A 21,819-nucleotide genomic window follows, 5' to 3' on the forward strand; every position below is an offset into this window, starting at 1 on the left:
GGAGATAAACCGGTATTATCAGTCACTAATTTTTAACCGGAACCCTTAATTATTTTTGTATTTATGTTTCTGCCACTAAATTCCTTCAGGGCAGAACTGGGTTAATTAATTTCTGTCCTGACTACCTTTCACAATGCTTGGCGTTTTCAGTAATGCCTAATAAAAAAAAGAAAAAGGGCTTCCCTGGTGGCGCAGTGGTTGAGAGTCCGCCTGCTGATGCAGGGGACACGGGTTCGTGTCCCAGGCAGGGAGGATCCCACATGCCGCGGAGCAGCTGGGCCCATGAGCCATGGCCGCTGAGCCTGTGCGTCCGGAGCCTGTGCTCCGCAACGGGAGAGGCCACAGCAGTGAGAGGCCCGCGTACCGCAAAAAAAAAAAAAAAAAAAAAAAAAAAAAAGATGGAATGAGTGTCTCGAAGAGCCCTTTTGCTATGCTAATACCTAGAACAGGTTATAAGCTACCCCTAAAAATTTAAACAGACAGGGGTTACAGAGCAGATAATGATACTGGAAATTAGGTCAAACGTGCTTTTGGATCTGTAGAAAAGCCAAAATGTATTTTTCTAAGTGGTGTTTTCAGAGATTTGATACTTTTCTTTGACGCATATGTATTATTCAGGTTTCCAAGAAAAGTTTTCCCATTGCCCAGGTGTGGGGCATGTTGGCCCCCTCACTGCCCCAACTCTGACCATAGCTGCATCTTTTCTGAGTTGTTCTCTGAGGGTGGGAGTGCAGGCAGCCTGAACTCCTGGCTCAGGCAGTTGAGTAGGAGAAGAGGTGGGTGGTTCAGTAATTTATTTTTGCATGCTTGATTTAAACCATTCCCTCCTCACCAAATGGGAGCTTTCAGCTATTAGAGAAGACGTGTAGCCCCTTTTGTCTCTCTGCCTTTCAAGCTGCAAAGATGCCTTTCACCAGATCAAAAGATTAAGGCTCCTTCCAGAATTCCATACAGCTGGTTCTGAGCATTTTAAATGTGCCTGAAAAAAGCATCTGTTCTTTCCATGTTATTTCTACCTTCCCTTTATACTAAACACCTATTCATTTATGTCTGCTAAGGCTGATAAGTGGAGAATCTATAGTTTGTAAATATAAAAGAAGAACCCTCTACCATGCATTTATTATTTCCCTAATTTTGCTGGTTCCATAAAGACTCTAAACTAAGGCTTACAATCCCTGTTTTTGACCAGCCGCCAGCCTGGAGTACTCAATGTTGACTGGAGCTATATTTCTCAGGGTAGAACATGACATTCGCACAAGAACTTGGCTTATATATTTTGAGAAACTTAAATCCTTGAGAGGCTTTCGTGAACTGCTGTTTTGAAACTTCCTAATGCCCCAATTAAAGAGGTTTGCAGTTTTCTGTGAGTTTCACAGCTCAGCCTGGTGTAATCTGGATTGGGACAGTTCCAAGAGAGGAGGTCAAAAAAAGTGCAGATTCATACATAATGTATGTAGGATTTTAATAAGCATCCTTTCATACGACAGCTTCTCTTCATGACTTCCCATAAAACTTCACAAGCCACAGGCACTATGAGTATTATTTTTTAAAAGAGTAGCAGAAGGAAATGTTCAACCTTTTGCAATCTAAGTTGCTCCCAGAATTAAAATGTCTTTATACAGATGCCTCACAACAAAAATCTGTATTCTATGGCAGTAATCCTCATCAAAATTAGATAACTCAAACTCTATGAATTTATATCAAGCTTGAGAAATTTCAACACTCATTTCCCATTTATAAAGTGATGGTAGATTAACATCTAATGGGAAAGGGGGTTTGAGCAACTACCTACTAACCCTAGAGATGGAATAAACAAGAAGATAAACTTTAAATGAAATAGACTAGGAAAAGCATTTTTTAAAGTTGATTTTGTTCTATATTTCATAGGATAAGGGCATATCAGATTTGAATGGAACCTTAAAGAATGTATAGGATGCTTTCGACAAAAATCTCTTCTGCCTCCATTGGAAGCAACCTAATTGTCCATTGACAGATGAAGAGATAAAGAAGATGTGGCACATATATACAATGGAATATTACTCAGCCATAAAAAGAAATGAAGTTGAGTTTTTTGTAGTGAGGTGGATGGACCTAGAATCTGTCATACAAAGTGAAGTAAGTCAGAAAGAGAAAAATAAATACCGTATGCTAACACATATATATGGAATCTAAAAATAATAATAATAAATGGTTCTGAAGAACCTAGGGGCAGGACAGGAATAAAGATACAGACGTAGAGAGTGGACTTGAAGACACAGGGAGGGGGAAGGGTAAGCTGGGACAAAGTGAGAGAGTGGCATGGACATATATACACTACCAAATGTAAAATAGATAGCTAGTGGGAAGCAGCCACATGGCACAGGGAGATCAGCTCGGTGCTTTGCGACCACCTAGAGGGGTGGGGTAGGGAGGGTGGGAGGGAGATGCAAGAGGGAGGGGATATGGGGATATATGTATACATATAGCTGATTCATTTTGTTATACAGCAGAAACTAACACAACACTGTAAAGCAATTATACTCCAACAAAGATGTTTTAAAAAAAATCTCTGCTGAGTGGTAAGGCACACAGGGTTGATTGCTTACCCAAGAATTATCCCCCATCCATTCTTTCTCTCTTAGGAACCCTTCGGAATACACCTCTCAGCACCAAGATGAGTCACATTGGGCCTTGATAGAATGACAGTGTCTAGAGCTTATGGACTGAGAGCCAAATACGGTACTGGATGAGATTTTAAGTTGTCTCCCTTTGGGTAGTGATCGAATGCATTTCGTAGATATGGTTACCATCCACTTATTGGATAACCTCCAGGGAAAGGGAACTCAAAATAGCCTTTTCCATTCTTGGCTAAGTCTGAATGTTAGGAAATGTTTCCTATATAAGAAGCTGAGGATTAGCCATAAATCTTTCAGTTGCAAGTCACAGCTCCCAACTCAAACTATCTTGGTTTTTAAGAATGGATTAATTGAAAAGTCCCCCAGAGTTGTTTAGGCTTAGCTGGATCCAGTGGTTCCAAGGCCCTGGGAAGGCTGGTTGAACAGATTGTCTCACATTCTGTGTGCCAATGACTATAGTCCTGAGCTTAGAGGATCCTGGTCCATCAGTTCTAAGTCAAACATCCAACTCTAGGGAGCAAGGGACTGGGGGAAGAAGAATCAGTCCCCCTTGAAACACACGGGCTGAAGAGAATTCCTATAAAGTGAGGGAAGGAGAATTACCCCAAAGAAGGAATGTAGAATGGTACTGTATAGGCAAAATCCCTTTCTTTGTGCACAATTTAGCATCTATGCCCTTTCCCCTACGTGATGTCAATTACTCCATATACAACAGGAAAGAAAGGACATACTTCCTCTGCCATGGGAACAACTCAGTTGCCCCTAGTTTCTGCACCTAGCTGTAACCTGAGGTTCTCCAGCTGACAAGCATTCTTCTAGGGCAGGGCCAGAGGTGGTTCTGCATGGGCTTATAACCCATTACTAAGTGATATACTAAAGCATTCTCAAAAAAAAAAAGAACATGCAATATGGAGGGGAAAATAGAATATTCACAATTCAAATCCCCAGCTAGAAAAGGAGAGAAATTAAGACAATATGTAAAGTTTACTAGTTCACAGCAGATCTCACACAGGTGGACAGAACTAGTGAGGAATTCCTGCATGCAGTGGAGTGAGATATCGGACAGCCATCCTGGCTGATCCCAGGTTTTGCTCCAGAGGGACCTTCCTTATTTTTGTCCTCTATGGCCTTGTCCAAAGAGTGTTATATGATTCCTCTTTGGGGAACTGCCATGTGTCTGTTAGATCTAATGGTTCATTTGCTCTGGGCGCAGATTTGGAGTTTTACAATTTTTTAGGGTTGAGAAGTTGTAGGCCTAGGGTTTCTCTGGCAGTACAACTCCCTTAAAAACTCAGTCAGAAGCTGGCCAGCTTGTTAGTAAACAGAACCAGTTATCTTACTGAGTCATGGTCTTTGAACATGTACCCAGTCTCTATAGTTTCTGTGTCTTAGGAATATGCCTTGCTTTTTACCATCCTTCTAACTCTCAAAGAACTGCTTCTATATTGACTCTGCCTCAGAGCAACTCAAAACAATAGGCTAGAAGAAGTAAGGCACAGGTAATTTGAGTGAAATACACAGCAGGAGGTGTTTGCATATTCTCTGGATCCTCCTGGGTCCCCATGTTATCTCATGCTATTTTTCCCACCTCCTTGCCTTGCTCCCATCAACATTTCTTTGAGAGAGAGAATTCAGATTTTCAGTCCTACAAAGAGCGTGATTATATGATGCTGAGCTACCTTGGACTTCTGGGCCGGGCAGATACATCCTCTTTTAGCAATAAACTAGCCCAGGGTTGCATATCCATCCCTGAACCTCTCCCTGTGGCAGGTGGATGGAGCACCCTGAGTGGTCAAGCTGAGCCATGTCCTCAATCCTAGGAGCAGAATCCTTCTTACCACTACCACAGGGACAGGACCTCCCGTGCCCATCTCACATCCTCTCTGCTCACTTGTTTACTCCAGCCGCTTGCAGCACCCAGGCATAAATGACTGCATTTTACTTCAGTTACACTGTACATACTTCAGTTACATATACACACATTGTGTGTGTGTATAATACAGAGGAAGAATATATATATAATTTATAGAGAGGATGTGTATATACATATAAAATATGTGTATATATTTATATATGTATATATACTCTGTATATATTTTACATTATGTATCTCTTTATATAATACAGTGCATTATTATATATACATTGTATACATGAGTCTTTCCCAAGACCTCCTTTCCTCTAGCTGTGAGGCTTGCTCGGCTGTTCTGACGCATGTGCACACAGGACATGAAAGAGATTTAACACCCTACAGGCAGACCTTGACCAGCACGGACAGGAGTCAGTGGATGAATACCCTTCTCTTCCACTTCAAGTCACACTCTCCACAGCTCCTCACAGGGTTTCTAGCAGGATGGAGCCTTTTCCTACTTCGTATTTTACTCTTCCCTGGCCCACACTCTTGTTCTTTGAGAATATTTTCAAAATAAATTACTTGCATGTAATTTGCACTTTAAACCCTGCTTTCAGGTGGATGCACACTGTGTGTGACTATTACAGAGTGAGACCTAAATGAAGAATCACGGTCAGTGTCACGGCTGATGTGTACTGAAGCCTTACTCACATCAGGTGTTCTTTGAAATATGCTACTTGTTTGGACTCATTTGGTCCTCACAACAAGACAGTGAGATAGGTGTTCTTTTGCCTGTGAGCCATGGAAGGATGAATAACTTGTCCAAGGCCCTGCAGCTGTTAAGCAGAGGAGGTAAGATTTGAACACAGGCAGTTGACTCCACAGTGTGAGCTTTTTATCACTACACTGTCCTGCTTATGAATCCTCCTGTTGTCTAACACCTCTTTGATAGGTTTGCTTGGAAATATTTGAAAGTATCTTTCAGGGGTTTTTTTTGTGTGACTTCTCTTCTCCAGGCTTAATTAAGCATATATGTCTACAAATATTTATTGAAAAAGTATTATGTACTGAGCAATGTGACAGGTATTGGGCACACAGTGATGAACAAAACAGATCCTTTGGCCTCAAGATGTTTATAGACAAGCAAGGGCAGGAATGGGTGGGAGGCAAACAAGGAAGCAGGGCATGCTGTGTGATGGCCATAGAGATACAGGTCTGCACAGGCACGATGAAAACACCTGGGAGGTACAATTACCCCAGACCAGGGGAAGTCGGAATATGACTAGGTCTGTGATGAACTGGATGCTGGGAGTGAATGAGAAAGGGAGGGCAACTGTGTTGCCTAGTGTGTGGTGGGACACCTGGGTGTTAGAGTGCCTTCAGGGAGGGAGAGAACACTGCAGGAGAAGGACTGGGGAAAAAAGTAGTTTGGTTTTGAAATTAAACAAAGCTGCTTTGGGACCTTATATAATCTACCCTCCTTGTTTTTTATGTGCAGTTTTGGGGGAATCGCAGATATAGGCTCCTAAATACATTTTGTTCATATATTTTATAATATGGGTAAACTCTGTAATTCCAGCCACTGGTAATCTTAATTCTATCAACTAACATAGGTGCTCTTCTACTGAGCTTCATGTCTTTTAAAATGTCACTGTCATCCATGTTTCTGAACATTGTACTACTCCTCGATTTGTGTTTTTCTATTTTTGTTTTTGTTTGTTTTTCTTTTTGTTAGCCACATCACCCTTATGACTCCTACTGAGCTGGCAGTCAATCAAAATCATTGATTTCTTTTCCTAATTCTTGGGGGTTTTTTAATTGTTTTTGTTTCGTTTTGTTTGCTTAAGTATAGGAGTTGATACTTTCTAAAAGGTATTTCTTGAAATTGAGTTCATTGCTTTAACTTGTCAAGATCTTCTGAGTCTGGATACTATTCCTAAACATTTAACTTCCCCTCCAGTTTTGTGCCATTGATACAAGGCTGTAGTTTTAATAACTATGAGAATAAACAAGGTTTCAAAAATTTATAGGCACATGCTGTCCTAACTTTAAAAAGGAGGAGAAAGAAAAATCTCAGGAAAGTTAGACCACTGAGATTTCCTACTAATTATTGTCAAAATTCTAAAATAAATTATTAAATAGATGTTTGGATAGCATTGAGCAAAGAAAGTGCTGATTGCTTGAAAACAGTGTAAGTCTACTAAGAAAAAATATACCAAACTAATCTGATTTTTCCTTTCATGGTGTTGTAGATATATGCTACGTGAATTTCAGCAGGGAATTTAACAAATCCAGTCCTTTCAGATGAGGTGGATTTAATTATAACGAAATAAGTCATCCTAACTGAGCGTATATGTATAATTGAAAGAGCATGAGCTAGGGTTTATTGTCAAAATGGTACTGTGGGTCCCTTCCCTGCTCAAACACAGAAAAGTAAGATAAAACAAGAAATAAAGGTTAAAAAGATGATAGCCTTACTCAAAAACAAGACAACTTCTCTGTCCACCAAATAAACAACAGAAACATACAATGCCAAATGGGGTCCAAAGGCCAGATCTCCAAAAACAGGAAGAGAGAACTGAAAGTTTGAGTCCTACCGGGTGAAAGGGCCCGAAAACAGTCCATTCATATATTTGGGTGGGGACATATTCAATCATTCTTTGAAAAGGCTGGATTTACAGTTTCTCTTAAGAGAAAAAATAGAGATGCTTGGACAGTAGTAAGCCCAATATCAATAACTTGCTAGAAGTAAGTATAATCTCTCATTTCATCCTTTCTACAACTTTTTAATGTAATTTGCCTGGCATCTATAGGCTTTTAAGTTTGATATCTCCACCAAGGGTAAAAGTAAAAATAAATAAGTAAACAAAAATAAATTGAATTACATTAGTCTGTAATTCAAAGCATAGATCCAAAGTCAGCTGCTCAGGGCCATGCACCTATATCACACCAACTCTCCTTTACTTTTGTTCATTAAAGCAAAGAAATTGTTTAACAACCAAATTATGGGAAGAACAAGAACGCTGTTGGGGAAGGAAACAAGAACCAGCCAGAGACATATAATGTCAGAATATTCTCTCTTTCTCCCTCCCACCCCTCTCTCTCTCCAACTCTTGCCTGGTCTTCTTTCCTCACAGGAGCTTTTGAAGGAAAAATTGTGGATGTCAAAGACTACTTCTCATGTTGAAACTTCAAGTATAAAAGGTGGTGCAGACCAGTAGAGACCTATCTCAGACTTGCCTGTCCACTGCCTATTGCTTTTGACATTGTGGCTTTTCTGGGTTTCCCATGTGTGTTTCCCACTAGTGTAGTTTTCAGTTGGCTGCAGTGGAAGGTAGCTGAATGCCAGGGTGTGAGAAAGAGCACACAGGCCTGCTGTTTTGCAGCCAGAACTCACCAGGGAAATTGACGCCCCACAAAACACACACAGCTCCTGCCCCATAAGCTGGAGAAGATGACCTCTGGCCTCCATTTGTGAACCTTAGTGCCAGAGAACTGGGGGAAGAAAGAGAATCATGAGCACCAGGAAAAATAAGCAACTTGCATATGTGTCATATAATACTCTCTTTCCTTGTCTTTTTCCTCTCCCTTCAACTCCTTTTTCACTCCCTTCTTCAGCAAATCATCTGAAATAGAAGGCTTACATGCAGCCTAATGGGGTAAACACTTTTAGGAGAACCTTTCCTTCTTAATTTCTCCAACATTTTTCTTATGACGACTCTTTGTTCATCTGACCCAAACCAGCCAAAGAATCTTTCCTTATAGTTTTGGACTTGAGATGGTAGGAAAGCCTGCCAGTCCTCCCAAGGGGCAGAAACTGTAAGACTTAAAAAAAAAAACCAAAAAACTTGGAACTATCACTCCCACCCCACCACATGTTTTCAGCAATGTGGACAAAACTAATTTGCAGTGACACAGAATGAAATGCCTGTGAGGAAAGAAGACCAGGCAAGAGTTGGAGAGAGAGAGGGGTGGGTGGGAGAAAGAGAGAATGTTCTGACATTATACGTCTCTGGCTGGTTCTTGTTTCCTTACCCAACAGCACTCTTGTTCTTCCCATAATTTGGTTGTTAAACAATTTCTTTGCTTTAATGAACAAAAGTAATTCCCTTAAAAAAAAAAAAAAAAACTAGTTCAAGTTTTAGTGCTGTCATTGCAGCCAAAAGGGTCAACTAATACAGCATTAAAATTCTTCTGGTAGGTAAATATCTTTCGCCTATGATTAGATTATTCTAAGATGCAACATTCAGACCCATCAAGATGGGCTTGTTTGCCAATACCACATCGAGATGGCATGCCCTTCTCAGTTGTGAAAAGGTCACATCCTACAAATGTTTCAAGTAGAACACCATCTCTGGAGGAGATAATATCAAGTTATCACCCACATGCCTCAACCCGTGTACTTTTCAGTTCTCTTAAATGGTCATGCATCTCCCAACCTAAGGAAAAAAAAAATCCGTCTTGACCTTACCTTACTCACTCAAAGATGAAGAGGTAGGCAGCTGAATTAGCTAGAATTTCAGACCACCAATGTTGTCCTGAGAGAACAAAAAGGCTTAGTTATACCCTCTGAAGCAGTGATTCGGAGTCAGGGTGCATGGGGAGGGGGTGGCCTCAGGAAAATTGCATCAGATACTCTGGACAGGGGTGGGATGGGTATGCACCCATTTATGCTTATTCAGCCCTTCCCAAAGCTTAAGCTACTCCCTTCTCAAAATGAAGACCTAATTCTGGCTATAGCTTGTAATTTACTACTATGTAAATAAATACAAGTGCCTTTATTTCAAAAGACAGAAATCATAGCTAGATACGGTCTTCAATGTGAATGCATGCTCAACTCACTCAGAGAGTACAAGGGTGCTTGCTAAGGTCAGCTAAACAGTGCTTTTTTCCAATTAGGTGGCACAATCAACTGTAAGATATGTTTGAAATAAATTATTACTAGTAATAAAGTACTGAAATTCATACAGTGTCTATTTATAAAATATAGTGGACTCAGTGGCAATCCTTTACATCACTTTTTACTTATCTCCACTCTTCTGTGCTTTCTTGAAGGAAAGAAAAACGTATAGGTATTACATTTAATTAAAACACAAGAAACTGGATATAACCTTAGATAAATGTAACACATAATCCTAGGAAAAGTCTTAAATGCAAATACTATCAGTCATGTCTGTGAGAGAAATAAAGCTGAGAAACACTGAGCAAAGGGTGTACTAAAAGAGGTATGGGCCATGGAATGATTATGTACAAAGATGAACACTACATTTATAATGGTGAAAATTTGAAATCAATCTAAATATCCAACAACAGAGGATTGCTTAAATACACTACGACATGTAGATGCACATTTAGACTGTGATTAAAATACACGTCCTCAAACACTAATGACATGGTAAAGTGCTTATGATATACTTTGAGTAAAAAAGGTGTATTTTTTATAATGTCATTTTTAAAATAAAAGATAGAAAAATAAATTAGAAATATGTCAAAAGGTTAACAATGTCAGAATAGTGGGATTGTGGGAGATTTTATTTTGATCTTTTAACTTTTCTGTATACTTTATATTTACTCTGATGAGCACATAATAGTTCTATAACTGGGATTAGTGGGAATTCATTCTGAAAATAAAAATTAAGAAAGTTGAGGTCAAAATGAACAAGGGGGATGTTACTGTTTCCCTCATGCTTTCTCCACATCAAGTCAAATGTATTTGGGCAGCTAAATGTGGGAGGAGGTAAATTAGAAGGGCAGACAGAATAGCTTGATAATCTCAACTGGAAATTATTTAAGATGATAGCTTTCAATGTTTTCCTCTTTTTCTCATTTATAGCAGAATCACTTACAAAGAAGTATTCTGCTTCTTTGACCAAAATCAAAATGATTTTATCCTCTGATATTTACCCTTTCGACAACAATTTTTTTTCTACTTCTTGGTTCTACTTGGTATTTCTACTTTCTCCAAAAATTGAAACAGCCACTTGAAGCCTTTTCTAATAAATATTCTTGGTCAAAATGAAGATTATTTACAATGACAAAGTCTGGCCATACACAGTGCTAAAACTTAGGTGACACTGAGCTGACTTCTGATGTTCTTTTTTCTAATTTACTCCTGCTTCATAAACTCTCCTCTGTACTCACCAGCTTTGTTCACGTTACTTACCAATGATAAACTCATTCATACTAAGGGGCAGGATTCTGTGATGGTATTAGACCCACCTTCTGTACCTGCACTCTTCACTCAATATCCTCCCAGGACTCAAGTTTCTAAACATACCATTGTGGGGTTTTTTTGCACTTCTGCTCCCAGATGCCCTAAGGGGGTTTAGAAAGAGTTTTGAAACTGCACTCACAAAACAAAAAGAAAAGAAAAAAAGAGGAGAAGAAAAGAAAAGAAAAGTGGATTTGACTCCTGGCTCCACTAATTACAAATTCAATAACCCTGGGAAATTTTCTTAATCTCAGCAGCTGTGAGGATCAGAGAAAATAATTAAATATTTTAGTGCAACACCTGGTAGATGCTCAGTACATGTTTAATTGATATTTCTGGGATCAAAGATATTTGATATTTCTGGGATCAAATCCATATTCTATCACTTACTAATTCTATGAATTTGGACCAGTTTCTTATTCTCTCTAATCACTAGAGACAATGATATCTACCTTGCAAGTCCATTGTGAGGGTTAAGTATATCTAGGAGAAAATGCATGATAAATGCCTATCATATAGAATGTGTTTAGTAATAATAATAATTTTAGTATATTGTTATTTTAAATTATTATTAGTAATTAGTGAGAGACCAGAAGGAAAAGCCATAGCAGAAGACTCTCTATATAGAAAAATAAAAGAAACCACAAACACACACAAAAATTTTCTAAGTTTCATTGCTCCTAAATTCCATCCAAAAAAGAATTCCTTGCTAATGTGAGTGAATATGAAGGTGTTTTCTTTCCCTCATCCCCAGAGATGGTAGCAGAAATGGAACTGGTGAACAGGCCCAATTCAAACAAAGATATCTACAGGAATAACATTGAGAGAGACACAAGATTTGTTTTGGCAAATAGAAGAGATTTCTGATTGTTTTGGTTTTCTTCTTTTGGAGCCAGTTGGCATCAGGCTTTGAGAGCTATGGGTATGGTCACCATATGTCCTACATTTTTTTAAGGCAGTCTCAATTTAAAATATTGAGTCATGTTGCCTCCTTAAGAACATTTGTATTTCTGAGACCACGGATCCTTATTTACAGTTCAGAAAATACAGTCATGTAACTACAGAAGTTTGCTTTTGACAGGGTAAAAGTAGAAATCACAGCAAAATGGGGTAGGTCATGAACTAAAGGAAAATAAACTGGGATATATATTTTTTTTCCTCTATGATATCGATTCCCTCACACTTTATGCCAAGTGCTGGTCTGGCATTTTTCTCTAAGGAAAAGAGGGAAGATAATAGGTTTCCAGGGTGATTGTGACCAATCCAATATCTTTGAACAGAGTCAGACAATCTGAGATGTAGGTCCCTCCAGTCTGATAATTTTCTATTGAAAAAGTAGAGCAGGGAAGGATGTAATAATAATAGTAACAACTGGCATTCATTAATTCATTGAGAGCTTATATGTGTCAGAACTCTGCCGAGTGTTTACATGCATTAACTAATCTAACACTTGCAACAACCCTATAAGCAAACACTAGTATTCTCTCCTTTGGCTTGTATGGAAACAGGCTCAGAGAGATTAAGTAACTTGCTGACAGTCACATGGCTGGTGAGTGACAGAGATGGGATTCAAGCCTGGCTTGAATCCTAACTTTTCTCAGTAGGTAAACTCATCATACATTTAAGTAAAGTGATTATTTTTGAAACAGGGAGGTCGAGAGTCAGGTCTGAAATTTCTGGGGTGACTATGCAGCTGTGGGAGAATCAGGCAGGCCACTGCTCACAGAAGAGCAATTTTCTCTAGGAGTTGTTTTTCATGCTGGAAAAACCTTGGAACCAGATATCCATTATGCGAAAGTAAATGTATCTGGATGGGATTATTAGAGATGTGCAAACCCAGGGGTGTTTGAGGTTTGGCTACACATTATGTTCTAGTTTTCAAAGGTTCTGGGAGAGGCAAAACTCAAAACATGTTTCAGCACAGTAATTATCCACTTTGGTTTCAAATCCATGTTTATTTCTAGAGGAACTAACTACTCTGGGCCTGTTTCTTATTTTAGTGGATGTCCCTCATATAAACATCCACAGATAGACCAAGCCTATAGTCCTACAGGATGCTGTGGAAGTCAGAAGACCCAAACTCAGCCTAGTGAGACCAGAACAAGAACAACAAAGAAACATCTTTAAGAATCTCCATCCATACTCTAACCTTGGAGAGATAGATAGATAGATAGATCTGTATCTCTCTCTCTCTCTCTCTCTCTCTCTCTCTCTATATATATGTATACGTATATCATGATATACGTATATATATATCAGGGTGAGAAAAAGGAAAAAAAAACAAATAATATACTGGGTACCTACTATGCAAGCTAATGTTCTTGATGCTGGGGACCATCCTCATCCTCAGGGAACACTCACCAAGAAGGTGACACAGGCAAGTCAACAAGTAATTATACTACAGTATTTTCAAGAAAATTTTTTATCTAAGTATAGTTGATTTACAATGTTATATTAGTTTCAGGAGTACAGCATAGTGGTTCAGTATTTTTTTTTTTTTTTTTTTTTTTTTTTTTGCAGTACGTGGGCTTCTCACTGCTGTGGCCTCTCCCGTTGCGGAGCACAGGCTCCGGACGCGCAGGCTCAGCGGCCATGGCTCACGGGCGCAGCCGCTCCGCGGCAGGTGGGATCTTCCCGGACCGGGGCTCGAGCTGTGTCCCCTGCATTGGCAGGTGGATTCTTAAACACTGCACCACCAGGGAAGTCCCTGTTTATACATTTTTAATATTAATCCCTTGTCTGTCATATCATTTGCAAATACTATCTCTCATTCTGTAGATTGTCTTTTTGCTTTGTTGATGGTTTCCTTTGCTGTGCAAAAGCTTTTAAGTTTAATTAGGTCCCACTTGTTTAGTTTTGCATTATTTCTTTTGTCTTAGGAGACAGACCCAAAAAAATATTGCTATGATTTATGTCAAAGAGTATTCTATGTTTTCTTTTAGGAGTTTTATGCTTTAAGGTCTTACCTTTAGGTCTTTAATCCATTTTGACTTTATTTTTGTATATGGTGTGTGCAAATGTTCTACTCTCATTCTTTTACATGTAGCTGTCCAGTTTTACCAGCACCACTTATGGAAGAGACTGTCTTCTCTCCATTATGTATTCTTGCCTCTTTTGTTGTAGATTATTTGACCATAGGTACCTGGGTTTATTTCTGGGCTCTCTATTCTGTTCCATTAATCTATGTGTCTGTTTTTGTGCATATGCAGTGCTGTTTTGATTACTGTAGCTTTGTAGTATAGTCTGAAGTCAGGGAGGGTGATACCTCCAGCTTTGTTCTTTTTTTCTCAAGACTGCTTTGGTAATTCTGGGTCTTTTGTGGTTCCATATAAAGTTTGGGATAATTTATTCTAGTTCTATGAAAAATTTCATGGGTATTTTGATAGGGATTGCATTAAATCTATATATTTCTTTTGGGTAGCATGGCCATTTTAACAATATTAATTTTTCCAATCCAAGAGCACAATATATCTTTTCATTTCTTTGTATCATCTTCAATTTCTTTCATCAGTATTTTATATTTGTCAGAGTATATGTCTTTCACAGATAATTATACTGCATAGTTTAAAGAGGACAGGGTTTCATAGAGGCATAGACACAGGGCATTTATAGCTAGCCTTGAGTAATTTTCTGCTGTGTAACAAACTATCCCAAAACTTAGCCACTTAAAACTACAGCCATTTATTTAGAGTTCATTAGTTTGTAGGTCAGGAATTTGGGCAGTGGTCAGCTAAGTGATTCTTGTATTTCACATGGTACTGATGGAGGTCACCTGGTGATATTCAGCTCAGGGGATGGATTAGTCTGAACAATCCAAGATGACTTCACTAACTTGTCTGTTGCCTTGCTGAGGATAACAGGACTCTATTGATCAAAGCAGTCACAAGCCTTCACAGCTTCAAGGGGAGAGGATTTTTAGATACCTTCTTTCAATAAGAGTGTTAAAGAATCTGTAGCTATATTTTAAAACTGTCACAGTCATCTTTATTACAAAAAGTTGTTTAAATTTCTCATATATGCAAAATACATTCACTTCCTCCTCCTTTAAAAGTCTCATTCTATTATGCCATTGGGTTCAGGCCTGAGGTCCAACATGTCATTGCCCAAATTAGATCCAGAAACAGATAAGTCTCCTCAGGTCTAGTTCTCTAGGTATGGTTCCTCTCAATCTAAAGATTAAAGGGGAATTTTTCTATCCTCACCCCCATGGTGCTGATAAGGAATAGGAAAACCGCAATATACTGTCCTGTTCCAAAAGGAGGGCGATAGAAGGCACATAGCAGTCACTGGGTCATAGCAATTCTGAAATTCAATCATGAAAGTGTTGTGTATTCTTTGATTAGGCCTGAATCATGCTCCTAGGAATTCTCCACGACTCTCCAGTCCATTCTCTGATCTCTTAGTTCCACCCCTGAGTCATTCCTGCCTATGTTTTCAGCTGAGTGATTTTCTCAGTGTGCTTCTTGCTCACAGAAATCTTTTATTTTTGGAATGTTTCTGTCCCTTTCAGTTCATACTGATATAATTTCTTGTAAAACTTTGTGGGTTTCTTATGTAACAATTAATAAAATTCATTTCAGTAAACAAAAAGTCACTGTCATAAATCTCTTAAAGATTAGCTCTTCTAAACTTTGGGGTGCCTGTGAAGCAATTGTGGGAAAAAAGTGCCCCTAAGAGTCTTAGAAACACAATATGTTAACTAGGAAGCCTATGAGACACATCCTTAAGATACTTAGAAAACGTTTTACTAAAATAAGAGGATACGTGAAGCATGACACAAGGTCACGTTGTGGTATTCATCTAGGGGATGAGTTAGGATGTAGGATCCCAGATAACTTCATTCACTTGCAGTTGCCTTGGTAGGAATTTCTGGAAGGTTAGGCTTAGCTGGAGATATTGTCCCAAATATACCTGCACATGGCCTTTCCATCATGGAGGCTTCAAAATAGCCAGATTTCTTACATGGAATAGCAGGGGTCCAAGAGAAAGTATTCCAGTAAATAATGTAGAAATGCATGGTCTTTTATGACCTAAATTCACAAGTCACATGGTGTCACTTCCACTGTTTTCTATTGGTCAAAGTGTCAAAAAACACTGAGATTTAAAGGGAAGGGACTTAGAAGTGTTCATAGACTTGTTTAAAACCACCATCGGGGTCCACAAGGAAAAATTTCCACAGAAAAAGATATTTAATCTAAGATTTAAAAAGAAGGGGAATTAGGTGAAGGAATAGAGGTGAAGGGGGAAGGATGTTCAAGGCAGAGATGAAGGCAGAGGTTAAGCGTAGACATCCTGGGCCCTTCAAGAGGTCTGAGGACTGTGTAGACAAAGCTAAGGAGTTTGTATTATGTTCTGAGAGCAGCATGGAACTTCACTTTTGGCAACTCTAACCCAGACCATCTAAGAAAAGGGATTCTGGGAAATGTAGTTCCAAACATAACTAAGTTGTCAACAGATCCATACAGTACATTATATACTGTATCTCTGGGTGTTAAACTGCCTCTGGAAAGCAGAAAATCTCTAAAATCGCTTCTATTTTGAAATACTCTGTCTTTGGGTTTCCACTGGTCAGCATCTTAAATACTATTGCAACGGGCTTCCCTGGTGGCGCAGTGGTTGAGAGTCCCCCTGCGATGCAGGGGACACGGGTTCGTGACCCGGTCCGGGAAGATCCCATATGCCACGGAGCGGCTGGGCCATGGTCGCTGAGCCTGCGCATCCGTAGCCTGTGCTCTGCAACGGAAGAGGCCACAACAGTGAGAGGCCCGCGTACAGCAAAAATAAATAAATACTATTGCAACAACCCATTAAGTCATACAATGGTAGAGATTTTATGATTGGGATTCAAGAAGAGGAAATATATAAGAAAGGTTGAGCATATGGATTTTGGCCTAAGATCTTTATTGCAACCTTTGACAATGTTACAACACAGACTTTACTGGAAATAAAATTATCCAAGAAAATTGTGCATAAATTAAAATCATTTCAATCCAGATTAGCCCTGCCCCTTCTGACATCTGCCCTTCCCAACATCACCTCTTACTCTTCCCAGGATGCTTCATTCATTCATACCTACTTACCTAGTTTTCCAGAGGAATCAGGCTTTCTCTTGATTTTAAGTTCTTTGTAACTTTTCTATCCCTGCCTCTTGACTGGTTAAATCTACTAGGATTCAGTGTCAATACCAATTCTATAAGGATACCTTTCCTGAATGGCTTCCTGTTTGAGCCTGGCTTATTGGCCATTCTAAGTGATATTATTACTTGCATTTCTCCTGTTATAGTCCCTTTAATATTGCACTTTAACTGCCCATTTATTGTCTGGGATTCCCACTAACTTTAAGTTCTTCAAAGGCAGAAATTGTGCCATTGTGTCCTCAGTATCTGGCTTGGTGTATGGCAGCTCGGTGCTATATATGTGAATGAATCCATCTAAAATAAAACAACTCTAAATTAGTATAGTCAATTGGGTGGACCACTCCTATTTCCATTCTGCAGATGAGAAAACTAAGGCTCTGCATGATGGATCTTCTCCCAGACACAGGGTAGAGGGGCTGGGACAGAGGCAGAGCCCCTCCAAGGCTGATCAGGGGCCTTCCCCGGGGACGTGTAGCTAAGGCAGCATGGAGCTGTGTCACATGCCTTTCCCCTGAACTTTCACAGGAGATTAGCTCTTGATTCTGGGAGAACTGAACTGAACAAGTGGGAAGAAAAGATGTTTGTAACTAACACCAAAGAAAAGTCTGTTTGTTCTCAAGACACTGAGCATGTTGTTCAACCCAGTGAGTTCATCCATGCATTTTCTTGGACCCTGCAAGGGTCATAATGGCAGCAGGGTGACAAGCTACTCTGTTCAAGTCAGGCCCATTCAGGCTGCCCCCAGGGCAGTATTAATTTAAGCAGTTGCTTTTCTTTCTTTCCCTGGGAGAAAAGAAAAGAAAAGAAAAGGAAGAGAAGAGAAGAAAAGAAAAGGGAAGAGAAGGGAAGAGAAAAGAGAGAGAAGAGAAGAGAAGGGAAAAGAAAAGAGAGGAAAGAAAAGAAAAGAAAAGAAAAAAGGGAAAGAGTGTATGTGCATTTTGCTTATTTTCTCACTTGTACTCTCTCTCTCTCTCTCTCTCTCTCTCTCTCTCTCTCCTGCCTTTGGGCAGAGACAACCCCCTGCTGTCCTCATTCTCAATACTAACTCTTCTTCCCTAGCTTGGCATTGAAGCACAGGAGTGGGGCTTCTGGCAGAAATAAGGGGTCCAGCTTGAAAACAGGGAGGCCTCCAGCTCCACCCTGGAAATTAGCTCCCAGGATGCCACAGGAAAACAGAGGGCAATGGAGGGCCCCAAGCCTCCTAATCTAGGTACTCAGGAGTTAGGAATTCTAATCCTTGATTCAATCTGATTACTGCTGAGGATCAAAATCCTATAAGCCCTTTAAGGTGAGGGCCCAGTTCTGGGGAGTTCTTATCCTAATGCCCAGAACAGCACATGACCAATTAGATGAAGGAAAAAAAAATGTCTCCTTAATCAGCCAAGCATATAAAGACTAACATCCAAGGATGAGTATTGCCATATTATTTATAGAATTTAAAACTGGACATAGCCTTAAATATCTACAATAAAGATTACTTAGATATATTTGTGGACTGTACATAGGGTGAATCTATGCAATCATGTGGCAGAGAATATTTGATATAGGAAAATTCTTCATTATTAAGGAAAAAAGAACACATAGTGATTGATCCCAAATTAGAGAAGGCACATAAGTATCTATAAAAGAAAAAAAAAGCATATGTAGTTCGGTATAATTTTTGAAATCATTTTTTCAAATTTTTAACAATAAACATGTCTAATTTTTATAAGCAAAAAAACAATTAATACTGTTTAAAATAAGTTCTGATTACAGTAGTTCACATGGAAAAGAACAAAGCATGGGGGGGCCTGTTCTTCTAACTGCTTGGAAACCAAATAATTAGCAAGCATTTACTCTGAGAAACTGAGAGGCTGACAAAATGATTTGCACAGCCATGCATGACAAGAACCCTAGGTTCAATCTCCCTTCAAGTCAGAACCTATTTCTAGGAGATCATCTGGCATCAGTATTTAATACTCTAGTGTTACCAGAAGTCAGTTTATTGTGCTTTATCTCTTTCTGATATTTGCACTATAAGTCTTATCTCCAGTAAGACCATAAAGGCACTGCCATTTGCTAAGGAACTTCACATGTCCAGGAGGGTATCAAAGGCATGTATAACTGGTTTTATGATGAGAGCCTTAGGTTCGGATTCAGAATCCTGGGCCTTGAACCACAGCTTTGCCAGTCACTCTGTGCCTTATTAAGCTTACTCAGTTCTCTGAGTTTCAACTGCTTCATCTTTAAAATGAAGATGATAATAACTACCTCTGCATGTGATCATGAGGATTTATTCATTTAACCAAGAAGTATTTAATGAGCATCAACTTTGCTAGACATTTAGGATATGAGTTTCAATCCCTGTCCTAACACTGTTTATCTCTAGTAGAGATAGAGGCAGATTCACAGAAAATTACAAAAGAGTGTGGCAATTACTATGACAGGGACAATACTGCAGGAGCCCATAAGAATGGTACCTAACCCAGAACAAGTAGGAATAACTAAAATAAAGCACACAGGTTGAGCAGAAATTTTCCAGGCAAAAATGAGGTTAAGATAGTTCCAGGAGGGCTGGAAATATTTCCAAAATATTTCCAAAATTGAGAAATATTGACCAGTTTAATGAAAATTCAGTAGTTTTAAATTGGTTGAACACATTCACATTCACCCAAAGTGTACTACTTAGTGAAGACCTCATGTTGTCAGTTTTGGGGTTAGGACACAACATACTCAATAATTTTATTGATGACTTGTATAAGATATAAAGAGTTTTCTCATCAAAATTTGCTAATGATGGGTAGGTAATTGAAAGAGCCCATTAATACCCTGGATAGTGTATCCAAAAATATCTTAGCATTTCAGATTGTAAAAAATAACGATAATAATTTTTCCTACTATAAGCAATCAGCTTTTAATGATGAGTACTACACTGAAAATTGAAAATGCACATAATTTATATCTGAAGAAATACAATCTTTCCTGTATGGTAATGCATATGTATTATATAAATAATAATTTTTTTAAGTTTCTCATGTCATCACCTGGGTCATTTCCTTACTTTTGTTCTCCCCAGCTCCCCAGAGTTGGATGATACATGGACCATGCCCATCTTATGACATTGCCTTGGGTCCAGATATAAGTGTACACATAAAAACATAAGGAAGATGTGCATGGGAACCATGTTCAGGTGTTTTGGGCCCAAGGAGCTCAGTATAGTCAACAGTGAGTTGTGATCATGGTGCAGTAGAAGTGTAATATATAAGGCCAAGAGTTCATAGTCTCACTCTATATGAGAGTGGTGGGCCCATCTATGGATATTATATTCAGTTCTGGGCATCAAACCTTAAGATAGACATTGATAATCTGGAATCTGTTTACGGGACAGAATGTGGAGATTACTTAAAACTATCAGGGGTAATGATGGGAGCAATAAAGCAGTTTATTTAAAGAAGATTGACTCAACAAGACAGGCCAGTTATCTTCAAATATAAAAAGTCATGCAAATGGAATTAGATTTACTCTCTCTGGCTTCAAAGTGCAGAACCACAAAGTGTAGAAACACTAATGGGACACTTTCCAGATCAGTAAAAAGGATACTGCCATAATAAAGCTGGCTAGAGATGGAATAAGTTCCTTCAGAGGGGATGAGTTCCCTATTATTGTGTAAGTAGATATTGAATGACCTCTTGTAGGTGATACTCTAGAAAACAGTCAAGCATTGAAAGGATAATTAGACTACACAAACCTTAAATTCTCTTCCCAAGTAAAGATGCTATATGTCTGGCATACTCAGAGTTAATAATAATTTCATCATTACCATCCTTATCAACAACAACAAAATCAAAATCTACTCTTACACTCTGGAGATATGCTATCCATTATGGTAGACACTACAGCCACATGCGGCTATTGAGCATTTCAAATGTAGCTGATTTAATTTGAGATATGATATAAATGTAAAATACAGGCTAGATTTAATAATTCTTTATACAGATTTCATGTTGAAATAATAATATTTGGGATATGCTGTGTTAAATAAAATCTATTGTTAAAGTTAATTTCACATGTTTCCTTTTTTGTGTGTGTGTGGAAACTTTAAAATTACATATGTGGCTGGCCAAGAAGACGGCTATCACTCCTGCCTTGACCCAAGTTAAGATATACACACACAGTCTTGGGCAGAGATTTTCTTTGGCTTTTCCACATTCATTAGGACAGCTTATGGGCCTACAGGAAACCCAACAGCCAGGGCCTTGCACCAAACCGGACTATAAACCATGATGGGGAACAAACTGTGCTGAACTCAGAAACAAGCCCAAATGGATCAAAAGGTTTAAATTTCCTAAAACACTCGGCTGAAATATGACCAAGGAACGTCTTCAAATTGGAATTGAACCTACCTACATATTTCCTAAAACTAGTGAACAACCATATCACGCTGAGCCAAAATTAACTGGATTTGGGTCCTTGCTTGTAACCAAGTACAAAATATTTACCAACTCTGTGTATTTTGGCTTCTGGCATAGAGAGTGCTTTTAGAGTAAAATGAGTAAAGTCAGCACTCTTTTCTACTAAGCAAGCATAAATGGGTGTTCGCTGTTCATGAGTAGGTGGAACTGCCATATCCACATTAAGACAACCTGCGAAGATGGGGTGACCTTTTCACATGATCTCAGACTGCAAAGGTCAAAGAGCTCAAGGTTGAAGACCACACCTCTGGAGTCAGAGGTTGTTTGAGTCATGGCTCTTCCCGCTGACTAGCTATGCCTCTTGCAGGTTATACAGGTTAGTTCTAAAGATAAGAGAGTCCCCTTATCTATATAGTAGACATGATACCACCTACTTCAGAATTTCGTAACTTCATATATTTATTATGAAGAGTATAATGATAGTATATGTGTGTATATATATGGCACTTAATATCATGTACCATCATCATCATCATCATCATCATCATCATCACTATCCTCAGTTAGACTATGAGTTCCTTAGGGTCAGGGTTGTGCCTTTATTCATTCATTG

The sequence above is a fragment of the Globicephala melas genome, chromosome 8 (assembly GCF_963455315.2).
Source record: "Globicephala melas chromosome 8, mGloMel1.2, whole genome shotgun sequence".
NCBI classification, from domain to species: domain Eukaryota; kingdom Metazoa; phylum Chordata; class Mammalia; order Artiodactyla; family Delphinidae; genus Globicephala; species Globicephala melas.